The sequence below is a fragment of the Protopterus annectens genome, chromosome 1.part1, assembly GCF_019279795.1.
Source record: "Protopterus annectens isolate FY-2018-M chromosome 1.part1, PAN1.0, whole genome shotgun sequence".
Classification (NCBI taxonomy): domain Eukaryota; kingdom Metazoa; phylum Chordata; order Ceratodontiformes; family Protopteridae; genus Protopterus; species Protopterus annectens.
The window spans coordinates 1,917,156,301-1,917,169,769 of NC_056726.1; positions in this window are offsets into that span (position 1 = coordinate 1,917,156,301).

The window sequence follows — 13,469 nt, forward strand, 5'->3', positions numbered from 1 at the left end:
CCTATTCATAGAAACATTGGAGCAATGCAAGGCAAGCAATCACAGTGACCATTAGATGCTTAGCTATATGCAAGATTCAGTAGAAACTTTTTTTTAAATGTATTTTTATATTTATCATTTGTTTACCAGGAAATTCCAACTTGGAACAGAGCTGATTTTCAGCATTTTCAGCGGGGAGGATGCATGTCTTTGTAATGTGGGTGGAAACCGGAGTACCTGGAGAAAACCCACACAAATGCAGGGAGGACATGCAGACTCTGCACAGAAGGCACGAATCAAACCGGAGAACCTCTTGCTGTGAGGCAACAATGCTACCGCTGCACCACTTTGCTATCCCTTTGAGAGTTGTTACCATTCTTTTAAGTACTTAATGGTGTGTATTTAATAAATCAAACCAGGCTGAACATGTTAATCTGAACATAACGTTTTGTAAATCCATACAGTCAATAAAACTGGCCCAAAAAGCAGCTAAAGGATTACTTTGTCCTATGCTGATAGCTTATTCCATATTCTGGGAATATGCAGAGTTAAGAATCTATCTGCAGTTCCCTACAGTAAGTCTTTCTAATCAGTTAATATAAAATTGGCCATTCTAGTTCAGATATATTGTAGGATTCATACATATTGAAAGGACACTGTATTCAGTGATGGATATGATAAGGGAAGAGTACTGCTATGTGCATATAAGCATGGGTGTGTATATGAGTGTATGTGTGTGTGTGTGTGTGTGTGTGTGTGTGTGTGTGTGTGTGTGTGTGTGTGTGTGTCTGCTTGTATGCGTGTGTGTGTGTGCGCACCCTCTTATCCATCCATGGTTTTGTAGAATGCACCTGCTTTTACCTCATATTTTTATTATTAAGCAAAAATATTTCATTTTCTGGTAAATTACTGAGGATTACAGTTAGTCAATAATGACAGTCATTAGGGTTTCATACTTTTATTGCTCAGAAAATACATGGCCCATACATCACCTGTGAATTAGAGTTTTCTAGCAACTATAAATCTAAGCTGTTAATGAACTGCTTCTTGTAGTCAAAAGCATAAAGTTTGATTCCATACACCACCATTTTCCTACTGTGTGACGCTGAGCAAGTTACTTACCCAGATGGGTCTCATGGGTGACCCCTGGAAAGGGACAATGTATCCATTGTGATTATATGGTTAACCAATTGAGCATATGTAAATATTTGGCCCATTTTGTCCTTTGCCCCCATTATTTTTGTCTTTGTACAGAATTCTTGAATAAAGAAGTTAAGAGGTATGTGGGTCTGTTTTGTGTAAAATTTGTGGCTTTCTAGCCAATTGCTGTGGAAGGTGGTCACCAAATATAAAAAAAAACATGAGATTTAGACTATGCATCCTTCAGAAAATCCTTGTTAATATAAAGCTTGTTATTTTTAGTAGCTTTCTAAATATCAAAGAGAAAGATTTGAGGTGAGATACCATTCTAGGCTGGGGATTGCAACAGTGGTGCAAAGGTTAGTGTTGTCACCTCACAGTAAGGGATTCCTGGTTTGATTCTTGGCTGGGGTACTCTCTGTGTGGAGTCTGCAAGTCTTCCCACAGCTACCTGGGTTTCTTCCCACACTCCAAACACATGCAGTAGGTGGACTGGACACTCTAAATTGGCTACAGGTGTGAGTGAGAAATACAGATGAACTGCTGTGGCAGGGCTAGCCACCCTGTGGTGTAAACCTTAGCTTGAGATGATTGTCACTGTTAAAGTGACACCCTGACCCCATGGGAAAAAGGGGTTGAAGATGGAAGAATACATTTCTAGGCCATTATTTCTGTATTTCTTCATTCAACTGGCCTCAAGCAGATATCTGAGGTGTACAGTTACACAAGTGGCTTTTCATGATGGCCTCATTTGTGTGTATGTATGTGTGCATGCGCACATAGCATATTTTTCAATTATCCTTGTTTTTTTCTCATGGTTGAGAACTGTTACTCTTAGATTTTGTGGCATTCTGGTAAAGTGCTTGGGACTTCTCTCACTAAATAATAGCAAACATGAGTTTCAGAATTCATATCCTTCAAAAATGCCACCACAGTAAAAACAAGAAAAAATGATTGATTTCAATATTTGGCTTAGTTTTTTGTGTCATTGAAAGGGGATACAGTTCCTATCAGCATGGAAAGCCATGTATGACAAACCTCGCTGCTTTGCCATAGATGGTTTGCACCTGGCACTTCTAGGCTTTCAGCTGCTTAAAAAAGGTCTTGCCTCCCCCATAGTGCCTTTTTTAGGCAAGGTCTCAAAAACAACATTACCAATGTGAAATTAGCCAATAAGAACAAAATAAGGGTCATGATGCTAAATGCTAGGAGCTTAAACCCAAAACTACACTCCCTGGAAGCACTTCTATCACTAGAAAGTGAAGATGTCAGTGCAGTCACAGAAACCTGGTTCAAGGCTTCAGAGAGTACCCTGGGCTTGCAAGGCTACAATGCCTTCCACACCTTTAGACCCCAAAATGAATGTGTGAAAACCAAAGGAGGCTGTGTTTCAATCTATATTAGAGAGAAATTCATCCCCCATCTAGTAAGATTGGACAACCGATGGAATTATTCCAAGTCTAGATTATGGTGGCTAAGACCCCCATTCAAGCCATAGCCAGTTATAGATCCCCCTGCATGGGTTATGACATCTATGAAGTCTTCTTGACCAGACCGGAGACAATCCAAATTTTACCAAACACACTGGTTATGGGGGGATTCAATTATCCAACCATCAACTGGGAAACCTAAGCTAGCGCTAGCTTGCTAGTGCAAACATAGTTTGACTTTGTTAATTCAAATGCCCTGGAATAAATTGTTCATATTGCAACAAGACAAACAAACATTCTAGATCTGGTCCTCACCAACATGTCAAACAGATGCAATGTAGCAACTGTCGTACCCTCATTAGTTAAAACTGACCACAAATCAGTCACCTTCGAGTTGGAAGTAACACCAAAACTCACAAAAGGGGAAATCAGAATAAAAACTTCACCAAGGCAAACTATAATCTCCTAAGTGAAGATATAAATGCCTTCCAAGCCCCACCCCCCCAAGCTGGAAGTGGTAACTACACCGAAGCTTACACTAAAGCGTACACTTACATAAACTCAGCTATACCAGAAAGAATCAAAGCCAGAGCACCAAGTAAATACAAGCTGCCATGGTTGACATCCAACATCAACAAACTTTTCAATAAATGCAAAAAGTTGTTGTCTAAGAAAACAAAGATAAGGCCTCAACAATGGAATAGCACCTTCCTCAGCCTCAACAGGCAAATAAGACAACTTGTCAAATCCTCTAAGGGCTCCTTTGAGTGAAACTTAGCAAGTACAGCCAAGGATAACCATAAGGCCTTTTACAGCTATGTATGTAGCAAAAAAGGTAGAGCCCAAGCATGTGCAGAACTAGTGACCAATGGTATCACACACACTGACCCCATAGAGATAGCAAACCTGCTAGTGGATAGGTTTGGTGAAAATTTCACTCCCTTATCCCCTCCTAACGTATCACAAACTTTCCTCCAAAATTCTCCACCACCCAAAATGTCTGAAGTGCAGGTCCTCAAAGCCTTATCCAAGGCAAAAAACACAGCCTCTATGGGACCAGACAACATCCCAGGCTGCCTTCTGAACAGGCTAAAACATGAACTAGCATCAACACTGAGTACCCTTTTCCATCACAACCTAACTACAGGCTTTGTTCCAGGGGAATGTAGAACAGCAACAGTTATTCCCCTCCACAAAGTTGGCCTAGCAACAGACCTGGGGAATCACAGACCCATAAACCTGACCAGCCTCATCTGTAAGGCCATGAAAAATATCATTATGGACCTCATAAATAAAGACATAGATGACCTCTAAACCCTGGATTCTACCCAATTTCACTTCATCAAGGGCAGATCTTCCTTGTTAAATCTGGTGGATTTCTTTGAAAATGTGACCAGGGGCATAGATGAGGGGAAATATGTGAACACAACATACCTCAACTTGGCAAAGGCTTTTGACACAATCCCACATTCAGACATTACCAATAAACAGCAAACTGAATGTAAACCCCTTCCTTGTAAGATGGGTTGCCAGCTGGATCCCAAATCAGACATGCACTATCAAAGTGGGTGACTCCACATCGACGTGTTAAAAGTGGGGTACCACAGGGGTCAGTGCTGGGCATCCTGCTGTTTGGTATATACTTCTCAGAAGTTCAGATAAAAAGTAAGGGGTTGTGGCTGACCAAATTTGCAGAAGACTGCAAACTAGGTGCAATCACTGAATCCCCAAATGATGTCAGTATACTCCAGGAGGATCTCACGTAGACCAATGAGTCATGGTCTCAAATTGAATGCAAAGAAATGCATCATCATTCCCTTTGGCACATACAATGTCCCTTCACACTATCAAATCAACAACAGTACGCTAAGTACCCACAAAGTGGTAAGCGACCTGGGATGACAAGTTGACTGCGACCTTAACTTCTATCACCATGTGTCTACTGTAGTAAGGAAGGCTTTCTGCATGGCACACTTGATTAGTAAAGGCATTGTCTTGTGAGCATAACAGGTTATAACCCCTCTATACTTGGCTCTTATCAGGCCCATAATTAAGTATAACATCCTATTTGGCATATAACATACAAGTACCTGCAGCAATTGGAGAGAATTCAGAGGTTTCTAGCAAAAAAGATCAAGGTGCTCCAGGAGGTGCATAACCCAGACTGACTAAAGCCCCTTTAAGTATACTCCTTATTCTATAGACTACTTAGAGGAGACATGCCTGGCCAACAGTACAATCCAAGACCCAAACCTAATGAACTTGCTGCATATCCATAAATCAAGCAGGACTAGGGCTACCCATTCCAGGGAACTAAATATGGCCTGTGACTTAAATATTACATGCTGGAGGGAAAAGTTTATCTCCAAGCGACTGATGTGTCTTTGGAACAGGCTACCAATTCATGTGAAACAGAGCACCTCTATGACACTGCTCAAGAAGAAAGTGGACTAGTGGATGGGCACTGTAAATTCTTACCTGTGATAATGCTCAAAACCCTCCTGGTCATGGCAGTCATCACTAAATGCAATCTTAGCAACTGACTAGCATTTCTATGGTATTACATTGAGATGAACAAGCTAGGCTTAAAATAACATCTGGGTCAATAGCATAGTAATCTCCTATGATCCAATGATCCTATGAACATATGTTAATTTTCCCCTAAAGTTAATTTGACCACATATTTCCTTTCATCTCCACTTTCATTGGCTAGTGTTAGTAAGTATAAAATTATCATTTAGTGAAATCACTCCCCTTCAACTATTTAAATGTATTGGCCATCAAACTGTATTCTATAGAACCAGAATACAAAGTGCCCACCCTTTCCAATCTAGCTTGCTCTTTTAAAATTAGTGGCTATTCACGTAGATAGTTAAATCTTAAGTTACCCTTTCTTTCATATCTAACTGCTGAGTGCTCACTGCAACTCTTAGGATATTAACCCATTTTTCCATCTTACCTTTAAAATCTTCAGCATCTACTCCAAGACCACCAATTACTGGAGAGCCCATATACTGCCTCTCAGTAGTCATCTTGGGATTAGTACTTCTCTTTTGCTCCTGGTAAGAGAAGAAGTAAAAGAACATTATTTCCTGGTGACTGATGATCACTGGAAAGTCTAATAACTGCTTCATAGATGCCAGTTTGGAATTTTTGCTTATATTTTGGTCCTGGTGAGAGAAAGAGCAGAGTGCATAGATTCCTGACTCTTTCCAGTTGGGAAGTGAGTGTCTGTGCCTGATTTTCCTGATTGGTCTGGTTGCTATTCAAGGCATCTAACAGGAAAAGGCAACAGCAAGCCTACAGACCCTTACACCATCTGGGACAAGACTGTGGATCACCAAACCAGCCATGGCCTGCTTATCATCTTGGGACTTGTGCTACTGTTTTGTTTCTAGTGAAAGAAGAAGCAAAGGACCATTCTATCCCAGCAGAGTGAAGCTGTGGTAAGACCAACCCTAGACGTCATCAGGCAGTAGCCATTCAGGTGGCTCCTGTTTTTTTCATCATTCTTGACAAGCTAATCCTTTATTTTCAGTAAGCATTGCTTGATTTGCTTCTATGCTCATAAGATCTGTCTAAATACTTCATACATAAATCATCAGGCTTTACTTATTAGTTTCCCTTCAAGTGTTTAGCAGGGCCACAAATAGTTGCAGACATCTTGAGTTGACATTTTTCCTGTAAAAGCACCATTGGAATTTCACCATTACCTAGTTGCACATAAGACAACTAGTTTTCAATGACAAGTACTCTCCAGAGTTGCAATTTGGATATCCTGACATTACTTTATATTCTCACTCCAACTGTCTAATCAATAAAAAGGGTCTGCTGCTATGGATATGAGCTTTTCACTATCTCCATTACCAGCTTAGTGGATATAGGCATCCTGAGGCAATGTAAAAATGCCTCTTGTTTACTGAAAACAAATAAGACAAATCCACCAAACAGCACTAGCAGAGACCAATATTAGCATACAAAACTTTTATTTTCGCTTTCGACCAAGAAAGACTTCATCAGAATGTATCGCAATAAAAAACAATTAAAATATTTTGTTGTTTTTTATTACAATATATTCTGATGAAGTCTTTCTTAGACAAAAGCGAAAATAAAAGTTTTGTACACTAATATTGATCTCTGCTACTGCTATTTGGTGGATTTTTTCTTATTAGTTTCCTTAAGTGACCACCTTCGGTTTGGGTTGTTATAATCTACTGAAAACCAGTTAATTCTCAAACAAACTGATATGGTATGCGAGAGATGTATTTGCATAATGTCACTGGGAGCAAAGCTCTCACATAAAAACACTCCTAATGTCAACAAGGTTGATAGTAGTATACACACTGCATCCATCACACACAACTCAAATCAGACACCTCACCCACATATGCTGAGGCACTTGTGTAACCTGCCTAAATTCCAAGTCATCCTAGATGGAGTACACATAACAAACAAAAAAACTTTTGGTACCACAAAGTCCAGCAGCCAAACCATGAAGGTGACACACACCAGGATTTTATTAGAACAGGCAAAGGTTGCAAATAAATTACAGACTGACTAAGCACTAAAGAATGCTTTCGCCAAACACATAGGCATCTTCAGAGTCGTAAAACAAACAGACATCTCTCAACATTTTAAATACCCTACTTCACATTACAATTGGTTGAAGCAAACCCCTCCCACTCAAAAATACATTTTTTATATATATATATATATATATATATATATATATATATATATATATATATAAGGCAATCAATAATTGAATAAAAACCTTGTTTTATACAACTATATCTTTGATTAAAAACTCCTCAACATTTAAGTTTTGTTACAATATATATATACAAAACTATAACACATTAACTACATTCACTTTATTATAATAATTAAATTCATAAATTCATAATTTCCAGAATTAATAACATTAATCACTCAAAAAACTTTAAAACATTTTTTTGAAAAAAATATATATAAGATGAAAAATAAAAAATAAAAAAATGTATATATATTATATAATAACCCTTTAAAATGAGTTGAATTATATCTGCTGGGATCTTAGTTTTAAAATAGGCTTGATGGAGATGTGATTGTTTAACCCTGGGGGTCTACAGGCATCTAATCTGATTTGCCACTCCGTTTCTAAAGCACCAACCTTATTGACCACATCCCCACCTTCACCCAAATCAATTACACGACCTATAACAAAAAACAAAAACTTTTTAAAAACCTTACATTTTGTAGTGTGCAAATACAGTGCGTTGTGCAAATCTTTCTTTTTAATGGACCTTAGATGTTCAGAAATCCGGTCTCGAAGCCTCCTGATGGTTTTGCCAACGTAGTAGGCATTACATGAAGAACAGGAGGCGAAATATACAACATTTTTAGTACAACAATTGCACTGTCCCAGACATTTAATGGTGTATTTGTCCCCTTCAACACACACATATGATCCTTCGTTCACAAACCTACACCATCTGCAGAAACCACATTTCCTCATATTTGACCTGTAATTTTTTAATTTATTCTTTTCTAAAATGTCTTTCATATTCTCCCCTCTACTAAACACTATATTGGGATTATTGCCCAAAATCTTTTTAACCTCATCACTTAAAGAAAAATTCCATACTTCCTTTACTATTTGAATAAAGGCAGGTGTCATCTCATTATATTTTACCACTAAACGAAGGCCATCCTTCTGTTCTTCCTTCTTGTTTTCCTTAACTTCTCTTGTATTTAGTCCACCCTTAAGAATCGGGGCATATCTACCTTTTCTCTCTCTATTTATATCTCTTTTAACACTTAATAGCAGTTTTAAAGGGTATCCACGGTCAAGAAACATTCCGATCAGTTTGAACATTTCATCTTTGAAGTCCTCTTCTTGACTTACTAACCTAGATGTTCTGACCATTTGGGCCTTAATTAATCCCTTACGTTGATGGAAAGGGTGATAACTATTAAAATGCAAAAGGGAATTGGAATAATTTTCCTTCCTGAAAATGTTGCTTGTAAAACCCCCCTCCCCTTTACATAACAATACATCCAAGTAGGAAATACTCTCATTTTTCCAATTGAAAGTAAACTTCAAAAAATTAGTTGTTTTTCCCAAGTACTCCACAAATTCTTTTGCTGAGTCTTGGTCCCCTTTCCATAATATCAGAATGTCGTCCAAAAACCTATTGTACATGAGAATTTTTTCCTGATATTTATTGGATATAAAAATGTGTTCCCTTTCCCACGTCAATAGAACCGCATTGGCAAACAAGGGGGCACATTATTGCTACTCCTAAAACTTGCTGGAATAGGTCACCTTCAAAAATCAGAAAATTATTCCTCAATACTACTTCCATCATGTCTAATAGGAGGTTTGTTTTCTGCCCATTAAACAAACCACTTTTAACCATGGCTTCAAAAAATAACTCTAGGCCTTCTTCCTGCGGAATGACCGAGAACAAATTGACCACATCTATGGTCAAAAATCCAAAGTCTCCCTCCACTCTTCCTAGATCTTTAAACCTTTTCAAACAGTGCCATGAGTCTTTTATGATGTGTTCAACATTATCAAACATGGTTTTTAATGAAATGTCAATAAAAGCAGCTATGGGTTCAGTTTTAGAACCCCTTGCACTTACAATAGGCCTGTATTCCAATCTGTCAGCACCCTTATGAGTCTTCGGGATACCAAACAGGGTCGGTATTTTCGGAAATTTAACTACTAAAAAGTTGTAATCACTTTCATTAATTGAGCCCTGAGAAAGGGCGTCATCTAAAAACACATCAATTTTCATATAAGCCCTATTAATTTCATTTCTTGACACAGCTTTATATGTTTCTTCCCTATTTAATAATGCTGTAATATCAGAGATATAATCTGTGTTAGTCATAATCACAGTACCCCCTCCCTTATCGGGCTTCATAAATCTATACAACCCAGATTTTTTCAGCGTGTCCAACAATTCTCTTTCTTTCTTTGTTAAATTGTCATCTAACACCTTAACATTTTTTAACATTTCTCTCGTGTGGGCCTCTACTATTTTCTCAAAACATAACACATCTTTGTGGAATGGGGGCATAAATGCACTTTTCCTTTTAAGTTTGTTATTGTCTTGGGTAGAATTGTTCACATGAATCGTTTCACTTTTCCATCCCCCTGCAAAAAACATTTTAAGGTGCATCTGTCTAGTAAACATCTTTATTTCCACCAGTGTTTTTACAGTGTCAGGTTTGAACATTGGCACAAATTTTACCCCTTTTGAAAATAAATCAAAATATTCATTATTAATGTTTAAGTCAGTGTAATTGTAAATACAATAATCGTTTTTACGATAAACTTTAAAATTGTTACCTTCTTTAATAACAAATTCATTGTTGTCACAGTATTCAAACACAGTTCCCATTTCATGAGTACTTTTTTCATATAATCCTTCTGTACTACAGTATGAAACAACCAAATTGTTTTCATTCCCTAAACAATCTGTCACTTCCGTGTTTACAAAGGGTAGTGTAACATTGTCATCCGTTAAACAGCGTTCTTCGTGAACCAATTTGGCACAAACATTGATGCTACCCCCTTCATTGTTGACCAACTCACAAACCTTTTTCCCAGCAGAACTTTCAATACCCTTTGTAACGTTGTCTCTAAAATATTCACCCCCCGAGGTATTCTCATTCATTAATACCTCCCTCTCCTGTTGCTTCTTCCATTGTAATTTTCTTGATGTTCCCCCTGATTTATTCCCCTGTTGCGCAGCCTCTCTGATCTTCGAGGCTGGTCTTCCATATCTAAAAAATCATTTGACCTATGCAACCCTTCATCAAAATCATAGATTTATGAAGCCCGATAAGGGAGGGGGTACTGTGATTATGACTAACACAGATTATATCTCTGATATTACAGCATTATTAAATAGGGAAGAAACATATAAAGCTGTGTCAAGAAATGAAATTAATAGGGCTTATATGAAAATTGATGTGTTTTTAGATGATGCCCTTTCTCAGGGCTCAATTAATGAAAGTGATTACAATTTTTTGGTAGTTAAATTTCCAAAAATACCGACACTGTTTGGTATCCCGAAGACTCATAAGGGTGCTGATAGATTGGAATACAGGCCTATTGTAAGTGCAAGGGTTCTAAAACTGAACCCATAGCTGCTTTTATTGACATTTCATTAAAAACCATGTTTGATAATGTTGAACACATCATAAAAGACTCATGGCACTGTTTGAAAAGGTTTAAAGATCTAGGAAGAGTGGAGGGAGACTTTGGATTTTTGACCATAGATGTGGTCAATTTGTTCTCGGTCATTCCGCAGGAAGAAGGCCTAGAGTTATTTTTTGAAGCCATGGTTAAAAGTGGTTTGTTTAATGGGCAGAAAACAAACCTCCTATTAGACATGATGGAAGTAGTATTGAGGAATAATTTTCTGATTTTTGAAGGTGACCTATTCCAGCAAGTTTTAGGAGTAGCAATGGGGGCGAAATGTGCCCCCTTGTTTGCCAATGCGGTTCTATTGACCACATTTTTATATCCAATAAATATCAGGAAAAAATTCTCATGTACAATAGGTTTTTGGACGACATTCTGATATTATGGAAAGGGGACCAAGACTCAGCAAAAGAATTTGTGGAGTACTTGGGAAAAACAACTAATTTTTTGAAGTTTACTTTCAATTGGAAAAATGAGAGTATTTCCTACTTGGATGTATTGTTATGTAAAGGGGAGGGGGGTTTTACAAGCAACATTTTCAGGAAGGAAAATTATTCCAATTCCCTTTTGCATTTTAATAGTTATCACCCTTTCCATCAACGTAAGGGATTAATTAAGGCCCAAATGGTCAGAACATCTAGGTTAGTAAGTCAAGAAGAGGACTTCAAAGATGAAATGTTCAAACTGATCGGAATGTTTCTTGACCGTGGATACCCTTTAAAACTGCTATTAAGTGTTAAAAGAGATATAAATAGAGAGAGAAAAGGTAGATATGCCCCGATTCTTAAGGGTGGACTAAATACAAGAGAAGTTAAGGAAAACAAGAAGGAAGAACAGAAGGATGGCCTTCGTTTAGTGGTAAAATATAATGAGATGACACCTGCCTTTATTCAAATAGTAAAGGAAGTATGGAATTTTTCTTTAAGTGATGAGGTTAAAAAGATTTTGGGCAATAATCCCAATATAGTGTTTAGTAGAGGGGAGAATATGAAAGACATTTTAGAAAAGAATAAATTAAAAAATTACAGGTCAAATATGAGGAAATGTGGTTTCTGCAGATGGTGTAGGTTTGTGAACGAAGGATCATATGTGTGTGTTGAAGGGTACAAATACACCATTAAATGTCCGGGACAGTGCAATTGTTGTACTAAAAATGTTGTATATCTCGCCTCCTGTTCTTCATGTAATGCCTACTACGTTGGCAAAACCATCAGGAGGCTTCGAGACCGGATTTCTGAACATCTAAGGTCCATTAAAAAGAAAGATTTGCACAACGCACTGTATCTGCACACTACAAAATGTAAGGTTTTTAAAAAGTTTTTGTTTTTTGTTATAGGTCGTGTAATTGATTTGGGTGAAGGTGGGGATGTGGTCAATAAGGTTGGTGCTTTAGAAACGGAGTGGCAAATCAGATTAGATGCCTGTAGACCCCCAGGGTTAAACGATCACATCTCCATCAAGCCTATTTTAAAACTAAGATCCCAGCAGATATAATTCAACTCATTTTAAAGGGTTATTATATAATATATATACATTTTTTTATTTTTTATTTTTCATCTTATATATATTTTTTTTCAAAAACATTTTTTAAAGTTTTTTGAGTGATTAATGTTATTAATTCTGGAAATTATGAATTTATGAATTTAATTATTATAATAAAGTGAATGCAGTTAATGTGTTATAGTTTTGTATATATATATTGTAACAAAACTTAAATGTTGAGGAGTTTTTAATCAAAGATATAGTTGTATAAAACAAGGTTTTTATTCAATTATTGATTGCCTTATATATATATATATATATATATATATATATATAAAAAATGTATTTTTGAGTGGGAGGGGTTTGCTTCAACCAATTGTAATGTGAAGTAGGGTATTTAAAATGTTGAGAGATGTCTGTTTGTGTTACGACTCTGAAGATGCCTATGTGTTTGGCGAAAGCATTCTTTAGTGCTTAGTCAGTCTGTAATTTATTTGCAACCTTTGCCTGTTCTAATAAAATCCTGGTGTGTGTCACCTTCGTGGTTTGGCTGCTGGACTTTGTGGTACCAAAAGTTTTTTTATTCGATTCTGCCCTGGTGGGTGTTACTACTTTTCTCTTTTTGTACACATAACAAACACCCTCAGCAACCCCCAATGCACTCTTTCAAAACAACACCTGCATCAGCACATATAGCCACGTCTCATGTTGTCTCTACTTCTAAGCTCATAAAGCAATCCACCACAGAATCCAACATTCTAGTTATTGGACACTCCATTGTGAGACACGCTGATGTCCATCTCACAAGGCTGAGTAAGGAGAAGGTCACAGTCAGTTGCTTATCAGGGGCCAGGATCCACCAAATTATGCATGCACCTAGGCCATGGGATCACAAATGCCAGTATGACTCAGTCATAGTAGGTGTAAATGAACTGAGACGTACCTCTCTCGACTATATGAAGAGAGACATCATGGAGCTCTTGGAATAGTCTCCAAGGCTGGTATGAGCCTAGCATTGATCAGTATTTTACTATCTCCAAGGATGATGCCACAATATGAACAAAAGATGACTGACATTAATAATTGGCTTAATTTCTGGTGTCATTCTAAGTGGGTGCAATATTTGTCCGTATGGAAGAATATGGTCAACAGACTATGCTGCTCTACCAGGGATGGTCTGCACCTGGAAGATATACCTGTCCCTCCAAACTATTCTTTGGATGCTACAGAAGATG